We start from the raw sequence: 26,314 nt of genomic DNA, 5'->3' as shown, positions 1-26,314 counted from the left end.
AAGTGAATGGGGCGAGAGAAAAATCTGCACTTGCGGTACAACGGTGTACCATGCGTGCAGAGCGAGAGTCGCAATAGCCGGCTACAGAGGAGAGAGGGAGATAAATCCCACCTTCCCCTCCTCCGTGCCGGCCACCCACCTGAGAGCCTGCCCGCCCCCCGCAGCTATGGTCCGCTCACACGGTCGGGCCGCAGACGCAGGGACACTAGCATGACACTCGGCTCCTGCTGTGCTGCCAGCGTGAGCCGAGTGTCATGCGAGCATCGCAGTAGTGCCCCGTGTGGCCAGCCTCTCTCTCTCACACTCACTGACTCACTCACCCACTCACCGATCACCGGTGTGGCGCTGCACGGCTCTCACACTCCTCTGGCAGCTTCTCCTGATTTGAAAATGCCGACCGCCCAATATTCAATCTCGTATTCACTGCTTTCCCCGCCCACCGGCGCCTATGATTGGTTGCAGGCAGACACGCCCCCACGATGAGTGACAGCTCACTGCAACCAATCACAGCCGCCGGTGGGCGGGTCTATATCTTCCAGTAAAATAAATAATTAAAAAAAAAACGACATGCGGTCCCCCCAATTTTGATACCAGCCAAGATAAAGCCACACGGCTGAAGGCTGGTATTCTCAGGATGGGGAGCCCCCCAGCCTAACAATATCAGCCATCAGCCGCCCGGAATTGCTGCATCCATTAGTTGCGACAGTCCCGGGACTCTACCCGGCTCATCCCGAATTGCCCTGGTGCGGTGGCAATCGAAGTAATTAGGGGTTAATCATGGCAGGCGTCTATGAGATACCCCCAATGATTAACCTGTAAGTGAAAGTAAATAAACACATACACCCGAAAAAAATACTTTATTTGGAATAAAATACAAAAAAACACCCTCTTTCACCATTTTATTAAAATCCCCAAATACCCCTCCAGGTCCGACGTAATCCACAGAGGTCCCACGACGATTTCAGCTCTGCTACATGAAGCTAACAGGAGCGGCAGTAAAACACCGCCTCTCCTGGGAGCTCCACGCAGCAACTGAAGGGAGTCGCGCTGTCAGCGGTGACGTCACTGAGGTAATGCCGGGGTGTGCGGTGATGATGATGAGTGCGGGAGTGCCGGGGTGTGTAAAACAGCCCCCTACCCATGATGGGCACACTGTAAAGGTGGCTTTACACACTGCAACATCGCAAACGACATCGCTGTAACGTCACCGGTTTTGTGACGTAATAGCGACCTCCCCAGCGACATTGCAGTGTGTGAAACACATCAGCGACCTGGCCCCTGCTGTGAAGTTGTGATCGCTACAAATCGTTCAGGACCATTCTTTGGTCCTTTGTTTCCCGCTGTGCAGCATGATCGCAAGAAAGTTTCAGTGTGTAAAGGGGACTTTACAGCGACTTTGTTAGCGACTTCCCTTTCAAAAAGCTGCTTTACAACGTCCCCAATGACTAGCGAGGTCGTTCTGCAAGTCCGGATCGCTGTTGCGTCGTTGGCCAGGTCTGCCTGTTTGACAGCTCACCAGCGACTCACCAGAGACTTTGTAGCGATCCCGGCCAGGTTGGGATCGCTGAAAGTCTCAGTGTGTAAAGGGGCCTTTAGGATACAAGAGGCAATATAGTGCATAGAAGAAGTAATAAAGTGGTCATAGGCTGTTACCCCCCCCCCCCTCTAAATTGCCGTTTACACTACACCTCCCCCTCAGCCGACCACCTGAAAATCTCACCCCAAAATCACGGGACGACGGCAGCGTGACCTGAAAGTGTTGTATCATGGGAGCTGAAGTCCCTAAGGCTACTATACACGATAAACATTAAAGCGTTACGAACTACATCCCCCACAAGGCACCGGGCACAACAAACACTCAGCCAACCACAGACGCGGGAAGCGACCAGCTGGCCGCACAGACCGGAAGCGTGGCGTGTAGGTTCTCGGAGCCGTGGAAGCTGGCAGTGAAGGTGAGGGGAGTGGGCAGAAGTGGATGGAAGCCGGCAGGTTGGTACGTTTCCGGCAAACATGTTCCAGGTCTTCCTTGGCATTATTGTACCTACAGCAGGTGGAGCAGGCTTTGTTGAGATCATCAAGCTTTGTTATCTGAGGAGCGACACTGGCTTTATAGGGGTTTGCCCGTCCTGATAGCAGTGTTTAGTTCTTTTCTTCATTTTCCTACTTTCCCATGACTGTACCCATGATAATGTCACCGCACGTAGCGCCCCTTGTCTGTTATGTCACTGTGCGTAGCGCGCCTTGTCCGTTATAATGTACCGTACGTAGCGCACCTTCTCCGTTATGTCACCGTACGTAGCGCCCCTTGTCCATTATAATGTCACCATGCGTAGCGCCCCTTGTCCATTATAATGTCACCATGCGTAGCGCCCCTTCTTCGTTATAATGTCACCGCACGTAGTGCCCCTTGTCCGTTATAATGTACCGTACGTAGCGCACCTTCTCCGTTATGTCACCGTACGTAGCGCCCCTTGTCCGTTATAATGTCACCGTACGTAGCGCCCCTTGTCCATTATAATGTCACCGTACGTAGCGTGCCTTGTCCATTATGTCACCGTACGTAGCGCGCCTTGTCCGTTATAATGTCACCGTACGTAGCGTGCCTTGTCCATTATGTCACCGTACGTAGCGCGCCTTGTCCGTTATAATGTCACCGTACGTAGCGTGCCTTGTCCGTTATAATGTCACCGTACGTAGCGTGCCTTGTCCGTTATAATGTCACCGTACGTAGCGTGCCTTGTCCGTTATGTCACCGTACGTAGCGTGCCTTGTCCGTTGTAATGTCACCGTACGTAGCGTGCCTTGTCTATTATGTCACCGTACGTAGCGTGCCTTGTCCATTATGTCACCGTACGTAGCGTGCCTTGTCCGTTATGTCACCGTACGTAGCGTGCCTTGTCCGTTATGTCACCGTACGTAGCGTGCCTTGTCCATTATGTCACCATACGTAGCATGCCTTGTCCATTATGTCACCGTACGTAGCATGCCTTGTCCATTATGTCACCGTACGTAGCGTGCCTTGTCCATTATGTCACCGTACGTAGCGTGCCTTGTCCATTATGTCACCGTACGTAGCGTGCCTTGTCCATTATGTCACCGTACGTAGCGTGCCTTGTCCGTTATGTCACCGTACGTAGCGTGCCTTGTCCGTTATGTCACCGTACGTAGCGTGCCTTGTCCGTTATGTCACCGTACGTAGCGTGCCTTGTCCATTATGTCACCGTACGTAGCGTGCCTTGTCCGTTATGTCACCGTACGTAGCGTGCCTTGTCCGTTATGTCACCGTACGTAGCATGCCTTGTCCGTTATGTCACCGTACGTAGCATGCCTTGTCCGTTATAATGTCACCGTACGTAGCGTGCCTTGTCCGTTATGTCACCGTACGTAGCGTGCCTTGTCCGTTGTAATGTCACCGTACGTAGCGTGCCTTGTCTATTATGTCACCGTACGTAGCGTGCCTTGTCCATTATGTCACCGTACGTAGCGTGCCTTGTCCGTTATGTCACCGTACGTAGCGTGCCTTGTCCGTTATGTCACCGTACGTAGCGTGCCTTGTCCATTATGTCACCGTACGTAGCGTGCCTTGTCCGTTATGTCACCGTACGTAGCGTGCCTTGTCCGTTATGTCACCGTACGTAGCGTGCCTTGTCCGTTATGTCACCGTACGTAGCATGCCTTGTCCGTTATGTCACCGTACGTAGCGTGCCTTGTCCATTATGTCACCGTACATAGCGTGTCTTGTCAGTTATAATAGCGTCATACGTTCCGCAACTTGTCCATGGATGTCCCATAATTCCTGTGACATATTATAGAGGATGTTCTGGGGAATGTTTGTGGTTGCGAAATGCTAGTATGTGATCACAACGTTTTTTTCAGGGGCTCTTCTCAGAAAACGCTCCATACAATGCACACATTAATCTCTATGTAGTGTCCATTAACCGCTTCAGGCAGTCGTGTAGAAGTGAGCTGTCTGTTCCTCTGACGACGTCCGATGTGAAGACGGCCTGTACTTTATAATGGGATTAAATGGAAAGCTCAGAAGACGCCCAGGCAACTTTTTTAGCTGTTACCAGCGGATTGGGGGTTTTTATTTGTTTTTTTTTTTTGAAAACCTGTAATGATTTCTTCATAGTAAAATGTAGTTGAAAGGAAACTCCAAAAATAGCAATAAAAGGTTAAAAAAAAACCCAACCCCTTCGGTGCTCTAAAGCGACAAAAAGCATTGAGAAAATAGTCAAAAAACATACAGGAGTTTCCTGCTTCTGCCTCTTCAAAACCTTGTCAGGTTTGCCCACCTAAAAAAGACGTATTTTACACACACCCCTAAAGTGGTTGTCCACTACGCGATAACCCCAGCTTAATCAACAGATACTCCTCTTGTGCAGTTGTCATTCCAGTAATGTCGGCACAGCTGTTCCCAGAGAGTAAGGCTGCTTTCACACTACGTTTTTTTAGCATGCGTCATGAACGTTTTTTTGCTGCAAAAGCGGATCCTGTTTTTGCAAAACAAAACGCATGTGTTATTTTGCAGGATCCTGTCACTTTAAGTTTATGGGCGGGCATTGGAGTTATGTGATCGGGAGTGAGGGGAACTGAACGTGAAAGACTGGGAGCCGGCATCTGACAGCTGTGGAGGCTCGAAACCAAGGAAAACATCGGGTAACTTGCTTGGATACCCAATATTTACATTGGTTACGAGCGTCTGCAGCTGCTAGGAGCCGGGCTGCCTGCTCCCTGCACACGTAACCAAGATAAACATCGGGTAACTAAGCCCACGGTTACCCGATATTGAGGGAGCAGAGGGAGACTGATCACGCGAGGCTGGCTTCTGGGCATGCTCAGTAGAGCAAGCAGGATCCAGTCTATCAGCATCCCAGCATTCACATGCGTTTGCATGCAGTATAGTCAGGATCCAGCAATTTGCAGTATTTAGACGCAGCTCAAAAACTCTACAAGTAGCGTTTTTGAAAAAAGTTAAAAAACTGCAAATCGCTGGATCCACACTATAACGCACGCAAACGCATGTGAACGCATGTTAACGCGAGTCCATTGAAAATGCATTGAAATGAAAAGGTGTCTGCACTGGATCCGGTTTTGCGTTAAAAAACGTTCATGACAAATGTTAAAAAAACGTAGTGTGAAAGCAGCCTAACGGAACTTGTCACTTGCAGGTTGCACCAAAACAGCCTCAACTGCAGCCTATACTGCTTCATCAGAGCAGACGTCATTACTGACATAATACTGCCGAGCTGCAGCCAAACAGCCTCAACTGCAGCCTATACTGCTTCATCAGAGCAGACGTCAGTACTGACATAATACTGCCGAGCTGCGGCCAAACGGCCTCAACTGCAGCCTATACTGCTTCATCAGAGCAGACGTCAGTACTGACATAATACTGCCGAGCTGCGGCCAAACACCCTCAACTGCAGCCTATACTGCTTCATCAGGGCAGACGTCAGTACTGACATAATACTGCCGAGCTGCAGCCAAACAGCCTCAACTGCAGCCTATACTGCTTCATCAGAGCAGACGTCAGTACTGACATAATACTGCCGAGCTGCGGCCAAACGGCCTCAACTGCAGCCTATACTGCTTCATCAGAGCAGACGTCAGTACTGACATAATACTGCCCAGGTGCAGCCAAACAGCCTCAACTGCAGCCTATACTGCTTCATCAGAGCAGACGTCAGTACTGACATAATACTGCCGAGCTGTAGCCAAACTGCGGCCTCAACTGCAGCCTATACTGCTTCATCAGAGCAGTCGTCAGTACTGACATAATACTGCCGAGCTGTAGCCAAACTGCGGCCTCAACTGCAGCCTATACTGCTTCATCAGGGCAGACGTCAGTACTGACATAATACTGCCGAGCTGCGGCCAAACGGCCTCAACTGCAGCCTATACTGCTTCATCAGAGCAGACGTCAGTACTGACATAATACTGCCGAGCTGCCGCCAAACAGCCTCAACTGCAGCCTATACTGCTTCATCAGAGCAGACGTCAGTACTGACATAATACTGCCGAGCTGCCGCCAAACAGCCTCAACTGCAGCCTATACTGCTTCATCAGAGCAGACGTCAGTACTGACATAATACTGCCGAGCTGCGGCCAAACAGCCTCAACTGCAGCCTATACTGCTTCATCAGAGCAGACGTCAGTACTGACATAATACTGCCGAGCTTCAGCCAAACAGCCTCAACTGCAGCCTATACTGCTTCATCAGAGCAGACGTCAGTACTGACATAATACTGCCGAGCTGCGGCCAAACGGCCTCAACTGCAGCCTATACTGCTTCATCAGAGCAGACGTCAGTACTGACATAATAATGCCGAGCTGCCGCCAAACAGCCTCAACTGCAGCCTATACTGCTTCATCAGAGCAGACGTCAGTACTGACATAATACTGCCGAGCTGTAGCCAAACTGCGGCCTCAACTGCAGCCTATACTGCTTCATCAGAGCAGACGTCAGTACTGACATAATACTGCCGAGCTGCCGCCAAACAGCCTCAACTGCAGCCTATACTGCTTCATCAGAGCAGACGTCAGTACTGACATAATACTGCCGAGCTGTAGCCAAACTGCGGCCTCAACTGCAGCCTATACTGCTTCATCAGAGCAGACGTCAGTACTGACATAATACTGCCGAGCTGCGGCCAAACGGCCTCAACTGCAGCCTATACTGCTTCATCAGGGCAGACGTCAGTACTGACATAATACTGCCGAGCTGCAGCCAAACAGCCTCAACTGCAGCCTATACTGCTTCATCAGAGCAGACGTCAGTACTGACATAATACTGCCGAGCTACAGCCAAACGGCCTCAACTGCAGCCTATACTGCTTCATCACAGCAGACGTCAGTACTGACATAATACTGCCGAGCTGTAGCCAAACTGCGGCCTCAACTGCAGCCTATACTGCTTCATCAGGGCAGACGTCAGTACTGACATAATACTGCCGAGCTGCGGCCAAACACCCTCAACTGCAGCCTATACTGCTTCATCAGAGCAGACGTCAGTACTGACATAATACTGCCGAGCTGCCGCCAAACAGCCTTAACTGCAGCCTATACTGCTTCATCAGAGCAGACGTCAGTACTGACATAATACTGCCGAGCTGTAGCCAAACGGCCTCAACTGCAGCCTATACTGCTTCACCAGAGCAGACGTCAGTACTGACATAATACTGCCGAGCTGTAGCCAAACTGCGGCCTCAACTGCAGCCTATACTGCTTCATCAGGGCAGACGTCAGTACTGACATAATACTGCCGAGCTGCGGCCAAACGGCCTCAACTGCAGCCTATACTGCTTCATCAGAGCAGACGTCAGTACTGACATAATACTGCCGAGCTGCGGCCAAACGGCCTCAACTGCAGCCTATACTGCTTCATCAGAGCAGACGTCAGTACTGACATAATACTGCCGAGCTGCAGCCAAACAGCCTCAACTGCAGCCTATACTGCTTCATCAGAGCAGACGTCAGTACTGACATAATACTGCCGAGCTGCGGCCAAACAGCCTCAACTGCAGCCTATACTGCTTCATCAGAGCAGACGTCAGTACTGACATAATACTGCCGAGCTTCAGCCAAACAGCCTCAACTGCAGCCTATACTGCTTCATCAGAGCAGACGTCAGTACTGACATAATACTGCCGAGCTGCGGCCAAACGGCCTCAACTGCAGCCTATACTGCTTCATCAGAGCAGACGTCAGTACTGACATAATACTGCCGAGCTGCAGCCAAACAGCCTCAACTGCAGCCTATACTGCTTCATCAGAGCAGACGTCAGTACTGACATAATACTGCCGAGCTGCCGCCAAACAGCCTCAACTGCAGCCTATACTGCTTCATCAGAGCAGACGTCAGTACTGACATAATACTGCCGAGCTGTAGCCAAACTGCGGCCTCAACTGCAGCCTATACTGCTTCATCAGAGCAGACGTCAGTACTGACATAATACTGCCGAGCTGCGGCCAAACGGCCTCAACTGCAGCCTATACTGCTTCATCAGGGCAGACGTCAGTACTGACATAATACTGCCGAGCTGCAGCCAAACAGCCTCAACTGCAGCCTATACTGCTTCATCAGAGCAGACGTCAGTACTGACATAATACTGCCGAGCTACAGCCAAACGGCCTCAACTGCAGCCTATACTGCTTCATCACAGCAGACGTCAGTACTGACATAATACTGCCGAGCTGCCGCCAAACAGCCTCAACTGCAGCCTATACTGCTTCATCAGAGCAGACGTCAGTACTGACATAATACTGCCGAGCTGTAGCCAAACTGCGGCCTCAACTGCAGCCTATACTGCTTCATCAGGGCAGACGTCAGTACTGACATAATACTGCCGAGCTGCGGCCAAACACCCTCAACTGCAGCCTATACTGCTTCATCAGAGCAGACGTCAGTACTGACATAATACTGCCGAGCTGCCGCCAAACAGCCTCAACTGCAGCCTATACTGCTTCATCAGAGCAGACGTCAGTACTGACATAATACTGCCGAGCTGTAGCCAAACTGCGGCCTCAACTGCAGCCTATACTGCTTCATCAGAGCAGACGTCAGTACTGACATAATACTGCCGAGCTGTAGCCAAACTGCGGCCTCAACTGCAGCCTATACTGCTTCATCAGGGCAGACGTCAGTACTGACATAATACTGCCGAGCTGCGGCCAAACGGCCTCAACTGCAGCCTATACTGCTTCATCAGAGCAGACGTCAGTACTGACATAATAATGCCGAGCTGCGGCCAAACGGCCTCAACTGCAGCCTATACTGCTTCATCAGAGCAGACGTCAGTACTGACATAATACTGCCGAGCTGCAGCCAAACAGCCTCAACTGCAGCCTATACTGCTTCATCAGAGCAGACGTCAGTACTGACATAATACTGCCGAGCTGCCGCCAAACAGCCTCAACTGCAGCCTATACTGCTTCATCAGAGCAGACGTCAGTACTGACATAATACTGCCGAGCTGTAGCCAAACTGCGGCCTCAACTGCAGCCTATACTGCTTCATCAGAGCAGACGTCAGTACTGACATAATACTGCCGAGCTGCCGCCAAACAGCCTCAACTGCAGCCTATACTGCTTCATCAGAGCAGACGTCAGTACTGACATAATACTGCCGAGCTGTAGCCAAACTGCGGCCTCAACTGCAGCCTATACTGCTTCATCAGAGCAGACGTCAGTACTGACATAATACTGCCGAGCTGCGGCCAAACGGCCTCAACTGCAGCCTATACTGCTTCATCAGGGCAGACGTCAGTACTGACATAATACTGCCGAGCTGCAGCCAAACAGCCTCAACTGCAGCCTATACTGCTTCATCAGAGCAGACGTCAGTACTGACCTAATACTGCCGAGCTACAGCCAAACGGCCTCAACTGCAGCCTATACTGCTTCATCGCAGCAGACGTCAGTACTGACATAATACTGCCAAGCTGCCGCCAAACAGCCTCAACTGCAGCCTATACTGCTTCATCAGAGCAGACGTCAGTACTGACATAATACTGCCGAGCTGTAGCCAAACTGCGGCCTCAACTGCAGCCTATACTGCTTCATCAGGGCAGACGTCAGTACTGACATAATACTGCCGAGCTGCGGCCAAACACCCTCAACTGCAGCCTATACTGCTTCATCAGAGCAGACGTCAGTACTGACATAATACTGCCGAGCTGCCGCCAAACAGCCTTAACTGCAGCCTATACTGCTTCATCAGAGCAGACGTCAGTACTGACATAATACTGCCGAGCTGTAGCCAAACTGCGGCCTCAACTGCAGCCTATACTGCTTCATCAGAGCAGACGTCAGTACTGACATAATACTGCCGAGCTGTAGCCAAACGGCCTCAACTGCAGCCTATACTGCTTCACCAGAGCAGACGTCAGTACTGACATAATACTGCCGAGCTGTAGCCAAACTGCGGCCTCAACTGCAGCCTATACTGCTTCATCAGGGCAGACGTCAGTACTGACATAATACTGCCGAGCTGCGGCCAAACGGCCTCAACTGCAGCCTATACTGCTTCATCAGAGCAGACGTCAATACTGACATAATACTGCCGAGCTGCGGCCAAACGGCCTCAACTGCAGCCTATACTGCTTCATCAGAGCAGACGTCAGTACTGACATAATACTGCCGAGCTGCGGCCAAACAGCCTCAACTGCAGCCTATACTGCTTCATCAGAGCAGACGTCAGTACTGACATAATACTGCCGAGCTTCAGCCAAACAGCCTCAACTGCAGCCTATACTGCTTCATCAGAGCAGACGTCAGTACTGACATAATACTGCCGAGCTGCGGCCAAACAGCCTCAACTGCAGCCTATACTGCTTCATCAGGGCAGACGTCAGTACTGACATAATACTGCCGAGCTGCAGCCAAACAGCCTCAACTGCAGCCTATACTGCTTCATCAGAGCAGACGTCAGTACTGACATAATACTGCCGAGCTGCCGCCAAACAGCCTCAACTGCAGCCTATACTGCTTCATCAGAGCAGACGTCAGTACTGACATAATACTGCCGAGCTGCAGCCAAACAGCCTCAACTGCAGCCTATACTGCTTCATCAGAGCAGACGTCAGTACTGACATAATACTGCCGAGCTGCCGCCAAACAGCCTCAACTGCAGCCTATACTGCTTCATCAGAGCAGACGTCAGTACTGACATAATACTGCCGAGCTGTAGCCAAACTGCGGCCTCAACTGCAGCCTATACTGCTTCATCAGAGCAGACGTCAGTACTGACATAATACTGCCGAGCTGCGGCCAAACGGCCTCAACTGCAGCCTATACTGCTTCATCAGGGAAGACGTCAGTACTGACATAATACTGCCGAGCTGCAGCCAAACAGCCTCAACTGCAGCCTATACTGCTTCATCAGGGCAGACGTCAGTACTGACATAATACTGCCGAGCTGTAGCCAAACTGCGGCCTCAACTGCAGCCTATACTGCTTCATCAGGGCAGACGTCAGTACTGACATAATACTGCCGAGCTGTAGCCAAACTGCGGCCTCAACTGCAGCCTATACTGCTTCATCAGAGCAGACGTCAGTACTGACATAATACTGCCGAGCTGTAGCCAAACTGCGGCCTCAACTGCAGCCTATACTGCTTCATCAGGGCAGACGTCAGTACTGACATAATACTGCCGAGCTGCGGCCAAACGGCCTCAACTGCAGCCTATACTGCTTCATCAGAGCAGACGTCAGTACTGACATATTACTGCCGAGCTGCGGCCAAACGGCCTCAACTGCAGCCTATACTGCTTCATCAGAGCAGACGTCAGTACTGACATAATACTGCCGAGCTGCAGCCAAACAGCCTCAACTGCAGCCTATACTGCTTCATCAGAGCAGACGTCAGTACTGACATAATACTACCGAGCTGCCGCCAAACAGCCTCAACTGCAGCCTATACTGCTTCATCAGAGCAGACGTCAGTACTGACATAATACTGCCCAGCTGCAGCCAAACGGCCTCAACTGCAGCCTATACTGCTTCATCAGAGCAGACGTCAGTACTGACATAATACTGCCGAGCTGTAGCCAAACTGCGGCCTCAACTGCAGCCTATACTGCTTCATCAGGGCAGACGTCAGTACTGACATAATACTGCCGAGCTGCGGCCAAACGGCCTCAACTGCAGCCTATACTGCTTCATCAGAGCAGACGTCAGTACTGACATAATACTGCCGAGCTGCAGCCAAACAGCCTCAACTGCAGCCTATACTGCTTCATCAGAGCAGACGTCAGTACTGACATAATACTGCCGAGCTGTAGCCAAACTGCGGCCTCAACTGCAGCCTATACTGCTTCATCAGGGCAGACGTCAGTACTGACATAATACTGCCGAGCTGCGGCCAAACGGCCTCAACTGCAGCCTATACTGCTTCATCAGAGCAGACGTCAGTACTGACATAATACTGCCCAGCTGCAGCCAAACGGCCTCAACTGCAGCCTATACTGCTTCATCAGAGCAGACGTCAGTACTGACATAATACTGCCGAGCTGTAGCCAAACGGCCTCAACTGCAGCCTATACTGCTTCATCAGGGCAGACGTCAGTACTGACATAATACTGCCGAGCTGCAGCCAAACGGCCTCAACTGCAGCCTATACTGCTTCATCAGAGCAGACGTCAGTACTGACATAATACTACCGAGCTGCAGCCAAACAGCCTCAACTGCAGCCTATACTGCTTCATCAGAGCAGACGTCAGTACTGACATAATACTGCCGAGCTGCGGCCAAACGGCCTCAACTTCAGCCTATACTGCTTCATCAGAGCAGACGTCAGTACTGACATAATACTGCCGAGCTGTAGCCAAACGGCCTCAACTGCAGCCTATACTGCTTCATCAGGGCAGACGTCAGTACTGACATAATACTGCCGAGCTGTAGCCAAACGGCCTCAACTGCAGCCTATACTGCTTCATCAGAGCAGACGTCAGTACTGACATAATACTGCCGAGCTGCAGCCAAACAGCCTCAACTGCAGCCTATACTGCTTCATCAGAGCAGACGTCAGTACTGACATAATACTGCCGAGCTGCAGCCAAACAGCCTCAACTGCAGCCTATACTGCTTCATCAGAGCAGACGTCAGTACTGACATAATACTGCCGAGCTGCAGCCAAACAGCCTCAACTGCAGCCTATACTGCTTCATCAGGGCAGACGTCAGTGCTGACATAATACTGCCGAGCTGCAGCCAAACAGCCTCTACTGCTTCATCAGAGCAGACGTCAGTACTGACATAATACTGCCGAGCTGCAGCCAAACAGCCTCAACTGCAGCCTATACTGCTTCATCAGAGCAGACGTCAGTGCTGACATAATACTGCTGAGCTGCAGCCAAACAGCCTCAACTGCAGCCTATACTGCTTCATCAGGGCAGACGTCAGTACTGACATAATACTGCCGAGCTGCAGCCAAACGGCCTCAACTGCAGCCTATACTGCTTCATCAGGGCAGACGTCAGTGCTGACATAATACTGCCGAGCTGCAGCCAAACAGCCTCTACTGCTTCATCAGAGCAGATGTTAGTACTGACATAATACTGCCGAGCTGTAGCCAAACTGCGGCCTCAACTGCAGCCTATACTGCTTCATCAGAGCAGACGTCAGTACTGACATAATACTGCCGAGCTGTAGCCAAACAACCTCAACTGCAGCCTATACTGCTTCATCAGGGCAGACGTCAGTACTGACATAATACTGCCGAGCTGCAGCCAAACAGCCTCAACTGCAGCCTATACTGCTTCATCAGAGCAGACGTCAGTACTGACATAATACTGCCGAGCTGCGGCCAAACGGCCTCAACTGCAGCCTATACTGCTTCATCAGAGCAGATGTTAGTACTGACATAATACTGCCGAGCTGCAGCAGCCTATACTGCTTCATCAGAGCAGATGTCAGTACTGACATAATACTGCCGAGCTACAGCCAAACAGCCTCAACTGCAGCCTCTACTGCTTCATCAGAGCAGACGTCAGTACTGACATAATACTGCTGAGCTACAGCCAAACAGCCTCAACTGCAGCCTCTACTGCTTCATCAGGGCAGACGTCAGTACTGACATAATACTGCCGAGCTGCAGCCAAACAGCCTCAACTGCAGCCTATACTGCTTCATCAGAGCAGACGTCAGTACTGACATAATACTGCCGAGCTGCAGCCAAACCGCCTCAACTGCAGCCTATAATGCTTCATCAGGGCAGACGTCAGTACTGACATAATACTGCCGAGCTGCAGCCAAACGGCCTCAACTGCAGCCTATAATGCTTCATCAGAGCAGACGTCAGTGCTGACATAATACTGCCGAGCTGCAGCCAAACAGCCTCTACTGCTTCATCAGAGCAGACGTCAGTACTGACATAATACTGCCGAGCTGCAGCCAAACAGCCTCAACTGCAGCCTATACTGCTTCATCAGAGCAGACATCAGTACTGACATAATACTGCCGAGCTGTAGCCAAACAGCCTCAACTGCAGCCTATACTGCTTCATCAGAGCAGATGTCAGTACTGACATAATACTGCCGAGCTGCAGCCAAACAGCCTCAACTGCAGCCTATACTGCTTCATCAGAGCAGATGTTAGTACTGACATAATACTGCCGAGCTGTAGCCAAACTGCGGCCTCAACTGCAGCCTATACTGCTTCATCAGAGCAGACATCAGTACTGACATAATACTGCCGAGCTGTAGCCAAACAGCCTCAACTGCAGCCTATACTGCTTCATCAGGGCAGACGTCAGTACTGACATAATACTGCCGAGCTGTAGCCAAACTGCGGCCTCAACTGCAGCCTATACTGCTTCATCAGAGCAGACGTCAGTACTGACATAATACTGCCGAGCTGTAGCCAAACAGCCTCAACTGCAGCCTATACTGCTTCATCAGGGCAGACGTCAGTACTGACATAATACTGCCGAGCTGCAGCCAAACGGCCTCAACTGCAGCCTATACTGCTTCATCAGAGCAGACGTCAGTACTGACATAATACTGCCGAGCTGCAGCCAAACAGCCTCAACTGCAGCCTATACTGCTTCATCAGAGCAGATGTTAGTACTGACATAATACTGCCGAGCTGTAGCCAAACTGCGGCCTCAACTGCAGCCTATACTGCTTCATCAGAGCAGACGTCAGTACTGACATAATACTGCCGAGCTGTAGCCAAACAGCCTCAACTGCAGCCTATACTGCTTCATCAGAGCAGACGTCAGTACTGACATAATACTGCCGAGCTGCAGCCAAACGGCCTCAACTGCAGCCTATACTGTTTCATCAGAGCAGACGTCAGTACTGACATAATACTGCCGAGCTGCGGCCAAACGGCCTCAACTGCAGCCTATACTGCTTCATCAGAGCAGACGTCAGTACTGACATAATACTGCCGAGCTACAGCCAAACAGCCTCAACTGCAGCCTATACTGCTTCATCAGGGCAGACGTCAGTACTGACATAATACTGCCGAGCTGCAGCAGCCTATACTGCTTCATCAGAGCAGACGTCAGTACTGACATAATACTGCCGAGCTGCAGCCAAACCGCCTCAACTGCAGCCTATAATGCTTCATCAGGGCAGACGTCAGTACTGACATAATACTGCCGAGCTGCAGCCAAACTGCCTCAACTGCAGCCTATAATGCTTCATCAGAGCAGACGTCAGTGCTGACATAATACTGCCGAGCTGCAGCCAAACAGCCTCTACTGCTTCATCAGAGCAGACGTCAGTACTGACATAATACTGCCGAGCTGCAGCCAAACAGCCTCAACTGCAGCCTATACTGCTTCATCAGAGCAGACGTCAGTACTGACATAATACTGCCGAGCTGTAGCCAAACAGCCTCAACTGCAGCCTATACTGCTTCATCAGAGCAGATGTTAGTACTGACATAATACTGCCGAGCTGTAGCCAAACTGCGGCCTCAACTGCAGCCTATACTGCTTCATCAGAGCAGACGTCAGTACTGACATAATACTGCCGAGCTGTAGCCAAACAGCCTCAACTGCAGCCTATACTGCTTCATCAGAGCAGACATCAGTACTGACATAATACTGCCGAGCTGCAGCCAAACAGCCTCAACTGCAGCCTATACTGCTTCATCAGAGCAGATGTTAGTACTGACATAATACTGCCGAGCTGCGGCCAAACTGCGGCCTCAACTGCAGCCTATACTGCTTCATCAGAGCAGACGTCAGTACTGACATAATACTGCCGAGCTGTAGCCAAACAGCCTCAACTGCAGCCTATACTGCTTCATCAGAGCAGACATCAGTACTGACATAATACTGCCGAGCTGTAGCCAAACAGCCTCAACTTCAGCCTATACTGCTTCATCAGAGCAGACGTCAGTACTGACATAATACTGCCGAGCTGCAGCCAAACGGCCTCAACTGCAGCCTATACTGTTTCATCAGAGCAGACGTCAGTACTGACATAATACTGCCTAGCTGCAGCCAAACAGCCTCAACTGCAGCCTATACTGCTTCATCAGAGCAGATGTTAGTACTGACATAATACTGCCGAGCTGTAGCCAAACTGCGGCCTCAACTGCAGCCTATACTGCTTCATCAGAGCAGACGTCAGTACTGACATAATACTGCCGAGCTGCAGCCAAACAGCCTCAACTGCAGCCTATACTGCTTCATCAGAGCAGACGTCAGTACTGACATAATACTGCCGAGCTGCAGCCAAACAGCCTCAACTGCAGCCTATACTGCTTCATCAGAGCAGATGTTAGTACTGACATAATACTGCCGAGCTGTAGCCAAACTGCGGCCTCAACTGCAGCCTATACTGCTTCATCAGAGCAGACGTCAGTACTGACATAATACTGCCGAGCTGCAGCCAAACAGCCTTAACTGCAGCCTATACTGCTTCATCAGAGCAGACGTCAGTACTGACATAATACTGCCGAGCTGCAGCCAAACAGCCTCAACTGCAGCCTATACTGCTTCATCAGAGCAGATGTTAGTACTGACATAATACTGCCGAGCTGCGGCCAAACTGCGGCCTCAACTGCAGCCTATACTGCTTCATCAGAGCAGACGTCAGTACTGACATAATACTGCCGAGCTGTAGCCAAACAGCCTCAACTGCAGCCTATACTGCTTCATCAGAGCAGACGTCAGTACTGACATAATACTGCCGAGCTGTAGCCAAACAGCCTCAACTGCAGCCTATACTGCTTCATCAGAGCAGACGTCAGTACTGACATAATACTGCCGAGCTGCAGCCAAACGGCCTCAACTGCAGCCTATACTGTTTCATCAGAGCAGACGTCAGTACTGACATAATACTGCCGAGCTGCGGCCAAACGGCCTCAACTGCAGCCTATACTGCTTCATCAGAGCAGACGTCAGTACTGACATAATACTGCCGAGCTACAGCCAAACAGCCTCAACTGCAGCCTATACTGCTTCATCAGGGCAGACGTCAGTACTGACATAATACTGCCGAGCTGCAGCAGCCTATACTGCTTCATCAGAGCAGACGTCAGTACTGACATAATACTGCCGAGCTGCAGCCAAACCGCCTCAACTGCAGCCTATAATGCTTCATCAGGGCAGACGTCAGTACTGACATAATACTGCCGAGCTGCAGCCAAACTGCCTCAACTGCAGCCTATAATGCTTCATCAGAGCAGACGTCAGTGCTGACATAATACTGCCGAGCTGCAGCCAAACAGCCTCTACTGCTTCATCAGAGCAGACGTCAGTACTGACATAATACTGCCGAGCTGCAGCCAAACAGCCTCAACTGCAGCCTATACTGCTTCATCAGAGCAGACGTCAGTACTGACATAATACTGCCGAGCTGTAGCCAAACAGCCTCAACTGCAGCCTCTACTGCTTCATCAGAGCAGACGTCAGTACTGACATAATACTGCCGAGCTGCAGCCAAACAGCCTCAACTGCAGCCTATACTGCTTCATCAGAGCAGACGTCAGTACTGACATAATACTGCCGAGCTGTAGCCAAACAGCCTCAACTGCAGCCTATACTGCTTCATCAGAGCAGACGTCAGTACTGACATAATACTGCCGAGCTGCAGCCAAACAGCCTCAACTGCAGCCTATACTGCTTCATCAGAGCAGATGTTAGTACTGACATAATACTGCCGAGCTGTAGCCAAACTGCGGCCTCAACTGCAGCCTATACTGCTTCATCAGAGCAGACGTCAGTACTGACATAATACTGCCGAGCTGCAGCCAAACAGCCTCAACTGCAGCCTATACTGCTTCATCAGAGCAGACGTCAGTACTGACATAATACTGCCGAGCTGCAGCCAAACAGCCTCAACTGCAGCCTATACTGCTTCATCAGAGCAGATGTTAGTACTGACATAATACTGCCGAGCTGCGGCCAAACTGCGGCCTCAACTGCAGCCTATACTGCTTCATCAGAGCAGACGTCAGTACTGACATAATACTGCCGAGCTGCAGCCAAACAGCCTCAACTGCAGCCTATACTGCTTCATCAGCGCAGACGTCAGTACTGACATAATACTGCCGAGCTGCAGCCAAACAGCCTCAACTGCAGCCTATACTGCTTCATCAGAGCAGATGTCAGTACTGACATAATACTGCCGAGCTGTAGCCAAACTGCGGCCTCAACTGCAGCCTATACTGCTTCATCAGAGCAGACGTCAGTACTGACATAATACTGCCGAGCTGTGGCCAAACAGCCTCAACTGCAGCCTATACTGCTTCATCAGGGCAGACGTCAGTACTGACATAATACTGCCGAGCTGCGGCCAAACGGCCTCAACTGCAGCCTATACTGCTTCATCAGGGCAGACGTCAGTACTGACATAATACTGCCGAGCTGCAGCCAAACAGCCTCAACTGCAGCCTATACTGCTTTATCAGAGCAGACGTCAGTACTGACATAATACTGCCGAGCTGCAGCCAAACAGCCTCAACTGCAGCCTATACTGCTTCATCAGAGCAGACGTCAGTACTGACATAATACTGCCGAGCTGCAGCCAAACAGCCTCAACTGCAGCCTATACTGCTTCATCAGGGCAGACGTCAGTACTGACATAATACTGCCGAGCTGTAGCCAAACTGCGGCCTCAACTGCAGCCTATACTGCTTCATCAGAGCAGACGTCAATACTGACATAATACTGCCGAGCTGTGGCCAAACAGCCTCAACTGCAGCCTATACTGCTTCATCAGGGCAGACGTCAGTACTGACATAATACTGCCGAGCTGCAGCCAAACTGCCTCAACTGCAGCCTATACTGCTTCATCAGAGCAGACGTCAGTACTGACATAATACTGCCGAGCTGTGGCCAAACAGCCTCAACTGCAGCCTATACTGCTTCATCAGGGCAGACGTCAGTACTGACATAATACTGCCGAGCTGCAGCCAAACAGCCTCAACTGCAGCCTATACTGCTTCATCAGAGCAGACGTCAGTACTGACATAATACTGCCGAGCTGCGGCCAAACAGCCTCAACTGCAGCCTATACTGCTTCATCAGAGCAGACGTCAGTACTGACATAATACTGCCGAGCTTCAGCCAAACAGCCTCAACTGCAGCCTATACTGCTTCATCAGAGCAGACGTCAGTACTGACATAATACTGCCGAGCTGTAGCCAAACAGCCTCAACTGCAGCCTATACTGCTTCATCAGAGCAGACGTCAGTACTGACATAATACTGCCGAGCTGCAGCCAAACGGCCTCAACTGCAGCCTATACTGTTTCATCAGAGCAGACGTCAGTACTGACATAATACTGCCGAGCTGTAGCCAAACAGCCTCAACTGCAGCCTATACTGCTTCATCAGAGCAGACGTCAGTACTGACATAATACTGCCGAGCTGCAGCCAAACGGCCTCAACTGCAGCCTATACTGTTTCATCAGGGCAGACGTCAGTACTGACATAATACTGCCGAGCTGCAGCCAAACTGCCTCAACTGCAGCCTATACTGCTTCATCAGAGCAGACGTCAGTACTGACATAATACTGCCGAGCTGCAGCCAAACAGCCTCAACTGCAGCCTATACTGCTTCATCAGAGCAGACGTCAGTACTGACATAATACTGCCCAGGTGCAGCCAAACAGCCTCAACTGCAGCCTATACTGCTTCATCAGAGCAGACGTCAGTACTGACATAATACTGCCGAGCTGCGGCCAAACTGCGGCCTCAACTGCAGCCTATACTGCTTCATCAGAGCAGACGTCAGTACTGACATAATACTGCCGAGCTGCAGCCAAACAGCCTCAACTGCAGCCTATACTGCTTCATCAGCGCAGACGTCAGTACTGACATAATACTGCCGAGCTGCAGCCAAACAGCCTCAACTGCAGCCTATACTGCTTCATCAGAGCAGATGTCAGTACTGACATAATACTGCCGAGCTGTAGCCAAACTGCGGCCTCAACTGCAGCCTATACTGCTTCATCAGAGCAGACGTCAGTACTGACATAATACTGCCGAGCTGTGGCCAAACAGCCTCAACTGCAGCCTATACTGCTTCATCAGGGCAGACGTCAGTACTGACATAATACTGCCGAGCTGCGGCCAAACGGCCTCAACTGCAGCCTATACTGCTTCATCAGGGCAGACGTCAGTACTGACATAATACTGCCGAGCTGCAGCCAAACAGCCTCAACTGCAGCCTATACTGCTTTATCAGAGCAGACGTCAGTACTGACATAATACTGCCGAGCTGCAGCCAAACAGCCTCAACTGCAGTCTATACTGCTTCATCAGGGCAGACGTCAGTACTGACATAATACTGCCGAGCTGTAGCCAAACTGCGGCCTCAACTGCAGCCTATACTGCTTCATCAGAGCAGACGTCAGTACTGACATAATACTGCCGAGCTGTGGCCAAACAGCCTCAACTGCAGCCTATACTGCTTCATCAGGGCAGACGTCAGTACTGACATAATACTGCCGAGCTGCAGCCAAACTGCCTCAACTGCAGCCTATACTGCTTCATCAGAGCAGACGTCAGTACTGACATAATACTGCCGAGCTGCAGCCAAACTGCCTCAACTGCAGCCTATACTGCTTCATCAGGGCAGACGTCAGTACTGACATAATACTGCCGAGCTGCAGCCAAACTGCCTCAACTGCAGCCTATACTGCTTCATCAGGGCAGACGTCAGTACTGACATAATACTGCCGAGCTGTAGCCAAACAGCCTCAACTGCAGCCTATACTGCTTCATCAGAGCAGACGTCAGTACTGACATAATACTGCCGAGCTGTAGCCAAACAGCCTCAACTGCAGCCTATACTGCTTCATCAGAGCAGACGTCAGTACTGACATAATACTGCCGAGCTGCGGCCAAACGGCCTCAACTGCAGCCTATACTGCTTCATCAGAGCAGACGTCAGTACTGACATAAAACTGCCGAGCTGCAGCCAAACGGCCTCAACTGCAGCCTAAACTGCTTCATCAGAGCAGATGTTAGTACTGACATAATACTGCCGAGCTGTGGCCAAACAGCCTCAACTGCAGCCTATACTGCTTCATCAGAGCAGACGTCAGTACTGACATAATACTGCCGAGCTGTAGCCAAACGGCCTCAACTGCAGCCTAAACTGCTTCATCAGGGCAGACGTCAGTACTGACATAAAACTGCCGAGCTGCAGCCAAACGGCCTCAACTGCAGCCTATACTGCTTCATCAGAGCAGACGTCAGTCCTGACATAATACTGCCGAGCTGCAGCCAAACTGCCTCAACTGCAGCCTATACTGCTTCATCAGGGCAGACGTCAGTACTGACATAATACTGCCGAGCTGCAGCCAAACAGCCTCAACTGCAGCCTATACTGCTTCATCACAGCAGATGTTAGTACTGACATAATACTGCCAAGCTGCAGCCAAACAGCCTCAACTGCAGCCTATACTGCTTCATCAGAGCAGATGTTAGTACTGACATAATACTGCCGAGCTGTAGCCAAACTGCGGCCTCAACTGCAGCCTATACTGCTTCATCAGAGCAGACGTCAGTACTGACATAATACTGCCGAGCTGTGGCCAAACAGCCTCAACTGCAGCCTATACTGCTTCATCAGGGCAGACGTCAGTACTGACATAATACTGCCGAGCTGCAGCCAAACAGCCTCAACTGCAGCCTATACTGCTTCATCAGAGCAGACGTCAGTACTGACATAATACTGCCGAGCTACAGCCAAACGGCCTCAACTGCAGCCTATACTGCTTCATCAGAGCAGACGTCAGTACTGACATAATACTGCCCAGCTGCAGCCAAACAGCCTCAACTGCAGCCTATACTGCTTCATCAGAGCAGACGTCAGTACTGACATAATACTGCCGAGTTGTAGCCAAACGGCCTCAACTGCAGCCTATACTGCTTCATCAGAGCAGTCGTCAGTACTGACATAATACTGCCGAGCTACAGCCAAACGGCCTCAACTGCAGCCTATACTGCTTCATCAGGGCAGACGTCAGTACTGACATAATACTGCCGAGCTGCAGCCAAACAGCCTCAACTGCAGCCTATACTGCTTCATCAGGGCAGACGTCAGTACTGACATAATACTGCCGAGCTGCAGCCAAACAGCCTCAACTGCAGCCTATACTGCTTCATCAGGGCAGACGTCAGTACTGACATAATACTGCCGAGCTGCGGCCAAACAGCCTCAACTGCAGCCTATACTGCTTCATCAGGGCAGACGTCAGTACTGACATAATACTGCCGAGCTGCGGCCAAACAGCGGCCTCAACTGCAGCCTATACTGCTTTATCAGAGCAGACGTCAGTGCTGACATAATACTGCCGAGCTGCAGCCAAACGGCCTCAACTGCAGCCTATACTGCTTCATCAGGGCAGACGTCAGTACTGACATAATACTGCCGAGCTGCAGCCAAACAGCCTCAACTGCAGCCTATACTGCTTCATCAGAGCAGTCGTCAGTACTGACATAATACTGCCGAGCTGCGGCCAAACAGCGGCCTCAACTGCAGCCTATACTGCTTTATCAGAGCAGACGTCAGTGCTGACATAATACTGCCGAGCTGCAGCCAAACGGCCTCAACTGCAGCCTATACTGCTTCATCAGGGCAGACGTCAGTACTGACATAATACTGCCGAGCTGCAGCCAAACTGCCTCAACTGCAGCCTATACTGCTTCATCAGAGCAGACGTCAGTACTGACATAATACTGCCGAGCTGCGGCCAAACAGCCTCAACTGCATCCTATACTGCTTCATCAGAGCAGACGTCATTAGTGACATAATACTGCCGAGCTGTAGCCAAACAGCCTCAACTGCAGCCTATACTGCTTCATCAGGGCAGACGTCAGTCCTGACATAATACTGCCGAGCTGCAGCCAAACTGCCTCAACTCCAGCCTTTGCAAGACTGGCGACAGTGAGCAGCCATCAACTTTGATGGATAGGCTTGTTGGAGGGGTTGAGAGAAGAGGAGGAAAGATAATAAATTCAGTTTTGTCCATGTTAAGCTTTAGGAATCGTGCAGAGAAGGATGGAGTAGCAGACAAACATTGTGGATTTTGGTTAGTAGGGTGCCACCTTTCTAAAATTGTTTCAAGCATGTGATGCTTGTTCAAACTCCTCTCTGGCAAGTAACAGATGTGGGCAATATGGAAACCATAGCTGAAAGCAGGTAAAAAGGGAGAAGTTGACTAAATCTTTTCATAGCATTTTGTGTGGGCATCACACAGCATGGAGTACAGAGAGTAGAAGAGAATAATCTGAAAACTTGAGAACCAATTTTTTTTTTTAAACTTTAAACAATCTTAAAGGTTACATGTGCATCTTCAGAGATCTTGATGTTCCTTTGTCCACAGTGTGCAACATAATCGAAAAATTTACAACTCATTGCTGTAGCTAATCTCCCTGGATGTAGATGGCGGAGAAAAATGTATTAAAGTTTGCAATGCAGAATAATCCAGATGGTGAATAAACATCCCCAATCAAGTTCCAAAGAAATTCAAGCGGTCCTGCAGGCCCAGGATGCATCAGCATTAGGGCTAACTATCCGTTAGGTTTTCATTTCATTCAAATGTCATCGCAGGAGACCCAGGAGGACCTCACTGCTGACACGCATAAATAAATAAGCTAGACTACAGTTTGCTCAATTTTTCCCTGCCGCCCATGACAGCACCACCTGAGAGATAGGTTCCGCCCACATCAGGACAGGAAACCCACTGATAAAAAGGCAGTACCTCTCCTCCACATCAGTTTGGTTTCCTGTCCTGGTATGGACAACCCATTGCTGTCCCAGGTCCGACCCGGTGTGGAAGCCTGGTACTTACCAGAAGCCGGTGCTCGGGCCTGGATGCACCCCCCCCCTCGGTCTCAGACCTCTGCGGCGATGTGGCGCGGGCCTGGAGCGGGAGCTCGGCCCGGCTTCGCTCCAGGGATGTGCGCACTCACGGCGGCCGCTGGAAGGCTTGTCCCTGCTGTGCAGCACGCTGGAGTGAAGCAGGACGCTCTGGCCGGAAGTGATGTGTGTACCCTGGTGACGTGCGCAGTGCGACCAGGAAGTGACTGGTGTGCGCATGCGCACTAGGATCCAAGATGGCGGCGCCCATGTAACGAGGGATCTCCGTTTAAAATGTGGTCGGCGCCTGGGACTGGTGAGTTTTTCTCCTCCATTATTCTCCATTATGGGAGGAGATTCACCCCGCAGCAAGGAGCAGCGCAAGGAGTCGCCACAGCGTGGCTCAGAACGCGGCTCAGGGGATCGTTCCAGGAATGCTGTATCCAGTCCAGGCAGCGTTCGGTCGGTGGGTCCCAAGAGGTCCAAGGGAGATAAGAATCCGCCTCCTGATCCGGTATTGCCAGGAGTCGTGGGGGTGAGTGAACTTCGTGGTCAGCCGTGTTACTAAGACCCCGTTTCCATGTCCCCTCTCTTGTTAGGTACAGAAAAAATGTACCTCCAAGCAGCGTCACAAGGAATGTGCCATATGCCAATCCTCCCTATCTTCTGATTACACCAAGGCCCTATGTGCAGGCTGTATCCAACAGACCCTCCTCAAAGAAGGGCCAGGGTTCTCGTCTGAATTACGTTCCATTATCAGAGCAGAAGTACAGGAGTCCCTTAAATCCCTTAAGGGGGGGCAAGAGACGCAAGAAATCCCGTCATCCTAAGCTGTCTACTCCCGATACCTCGGCGGGTTCGGCTCATGACTCTCGGTCGTCAGGCTCCTCGGGATCCTCACCCTCCGATTCTGACTCCTCCTCCTCTTCCGATGAAGGTGGTCGTCCTTGTTTCCCTACTGCGGACGTGGGACCCTTGGTGAAGGCGGTGCGTTCGACCATGGGAATGGTGGACCCCAGGGGGCCCGAATCTACCCAGGATGTCATGCTTGGGGGCTTGGATTCCAAAAAACGTAAGGGGTTTCCTATTCCCCAGAAGGTTCAGGGTCTCATTGCTGACCAGTGGAGAAAAGTGGACAAAAGATTGAATTTTAGCTCTTCCCTTAAAAGGAAGTACCCAGTGGATGGGGAGGAGTCTACCTCCTGGGATAGAACCCCGAAGATTGATGTCGCTATTGCCAAGGCTTCCCGCTCAACTACCTTGCCGTTTGAGGACTTAGAGTACCTTAAGGATCAGCTGGATAGGAAGGCTGATGGGTTTCTGAGAGGAACTTGGGAATCCACAGCAGGTGGCTTGCGCCCTGCCGTGACCAGCGCCTGCGTTGCCCGGTCTTTGATGGTGTGGCTTCAGCAATTAGAAGACCAGTTGAGAAATGACACTCCAAGAAAGGATATTATCTCGTCCTTGCCCTTAATACAGGGTGCTGCAGCCTTTATGGCAGATGCCTCGGTTGATTCCTTAAGACTTTTCGCCAGGTCGGCGGCGCTTTCCAATTCCGCGCGTCGGGCCTTCTGGCTGAAAAAATGGAAGGGTGATGTCCAATCCAAGGGACGGCTATGCAGCATGCCTTGTGAAGGTACCTATCTTTTTGGCTCAGGCCTGGACGACCTCCTCACTAAGGCATCCGATAAGAAACAGGGGTTTCCGGTTTTCCCGGTGGCGTCCTCTCGCAGCCGGCCCTTTCGGAGACGTCAGTTTTTCACAAAGAAGTCCCAAAAAACGCAAGATCAGTGGAAGGACCGTAAAAAGAATACCTCGGGCTTTCTCTTTGGCAAGCACTCCGATAATAAGAACAAACCCTCCCAATGATGCCAGTCATCAGGTAGGGGGCCGGCTGTCCCTCTTTCTCCATGCCTGGAAGGCGATCTCCTCCAACAAGTGGCTCCTTCAGATTGTGGCGGAAGGGTTAAAATTTGACTTCAGTTCACCCCCTCGGAGGTCTCTAATAATAACATCCTTGCGGTCCCCAGAGCGGCAGATGGCCTTGGAAGTAGAAGTGCTGACTCTCCTCTCAAGGAAAGTCATTCAGGAGGTCCCCATAGGACAAGAAGGGGACGGCTTTTACTCCACTCTGTTTCTGGTTCGGAAGCCGGACTCCACCTTCCGCACCATCTTCAACCTGAGGAACCTGAATTTGCATCTGGTGCAGCGAGCCTTCAAAATGGAGACCATGAAGTCAACTGTCAGGCTGTTGTATCTAGAGTGTTTTATGGCGGTCCTCGACTTGAAGGACGCCTATTATCACATCCCTATTTTTCCGTCTCACCGGCGGTTTCTCAGGTTCGCACTACATGTCTCCGGGAGGCTGAGACACTTCCAATTCGCAGCGCTGCCATTCGGGCTTTCCATGGCCCCACGGATCTTCACCAAAGTCCTCGCGGAGGTCATGGCACATGTCAGGGAACAAGACATATTGATCGTTCCGTATCTGGACGACCTCCTGATAGTGGGTCAGTCGGAGTCTCTATGTGCGGCTCAC

At 51.1% G+C, this 26,314-nt stretch overlaps 1 protein-coding gene across 2 annotated transcripts in view; it reads left to right on the top strand.

The window, feature by feature from the left end:
* Nucleotides 1–1,909: 1,909 nt before the first annotated feature.
* The window catches only part of LOC142311087 (uncharacterized), a 79,909-nt gene continuing 55,504 nt past the window's right edge, over nucleotides 1,910–26,314 (top strand). The window contains exon 1 of one of the 2 annotated variants that reach the window (XM_075349163.1): nucleotides 1,910–1,952. The gene's annotated coding sequence lies outside the window, so the exon portion shown is untranslated. Of the gene's footprint in view, nucleotides 1,994–26,314 lie in introns of both variants that reach the window. The other variant, XM_075349162.1, reaches the window with a different exon arrangement.

The sequence above is a fragment of the Anomaloglossus baeobatrachus genome, chromosome 5 (assembly GCF_048569485.1).
Source record: "Anomaloglossus baeobatrachus isolate aAnoBae1 chromosome 5, aAnoBae1.hap1, whole genome shotgun sequence".
Taxonomy (NCBI): Eukaryota; Metazoa; Chordata; class Amphibia; order Anura; family Aromobatidae; genus Anomaloglossus; species Anomaloglossus baeobatrachus.
Note: the sequence above shows the minus strand (reverse complement) of the source record. Positions and strands in the feature narration are given on the sequence as shown.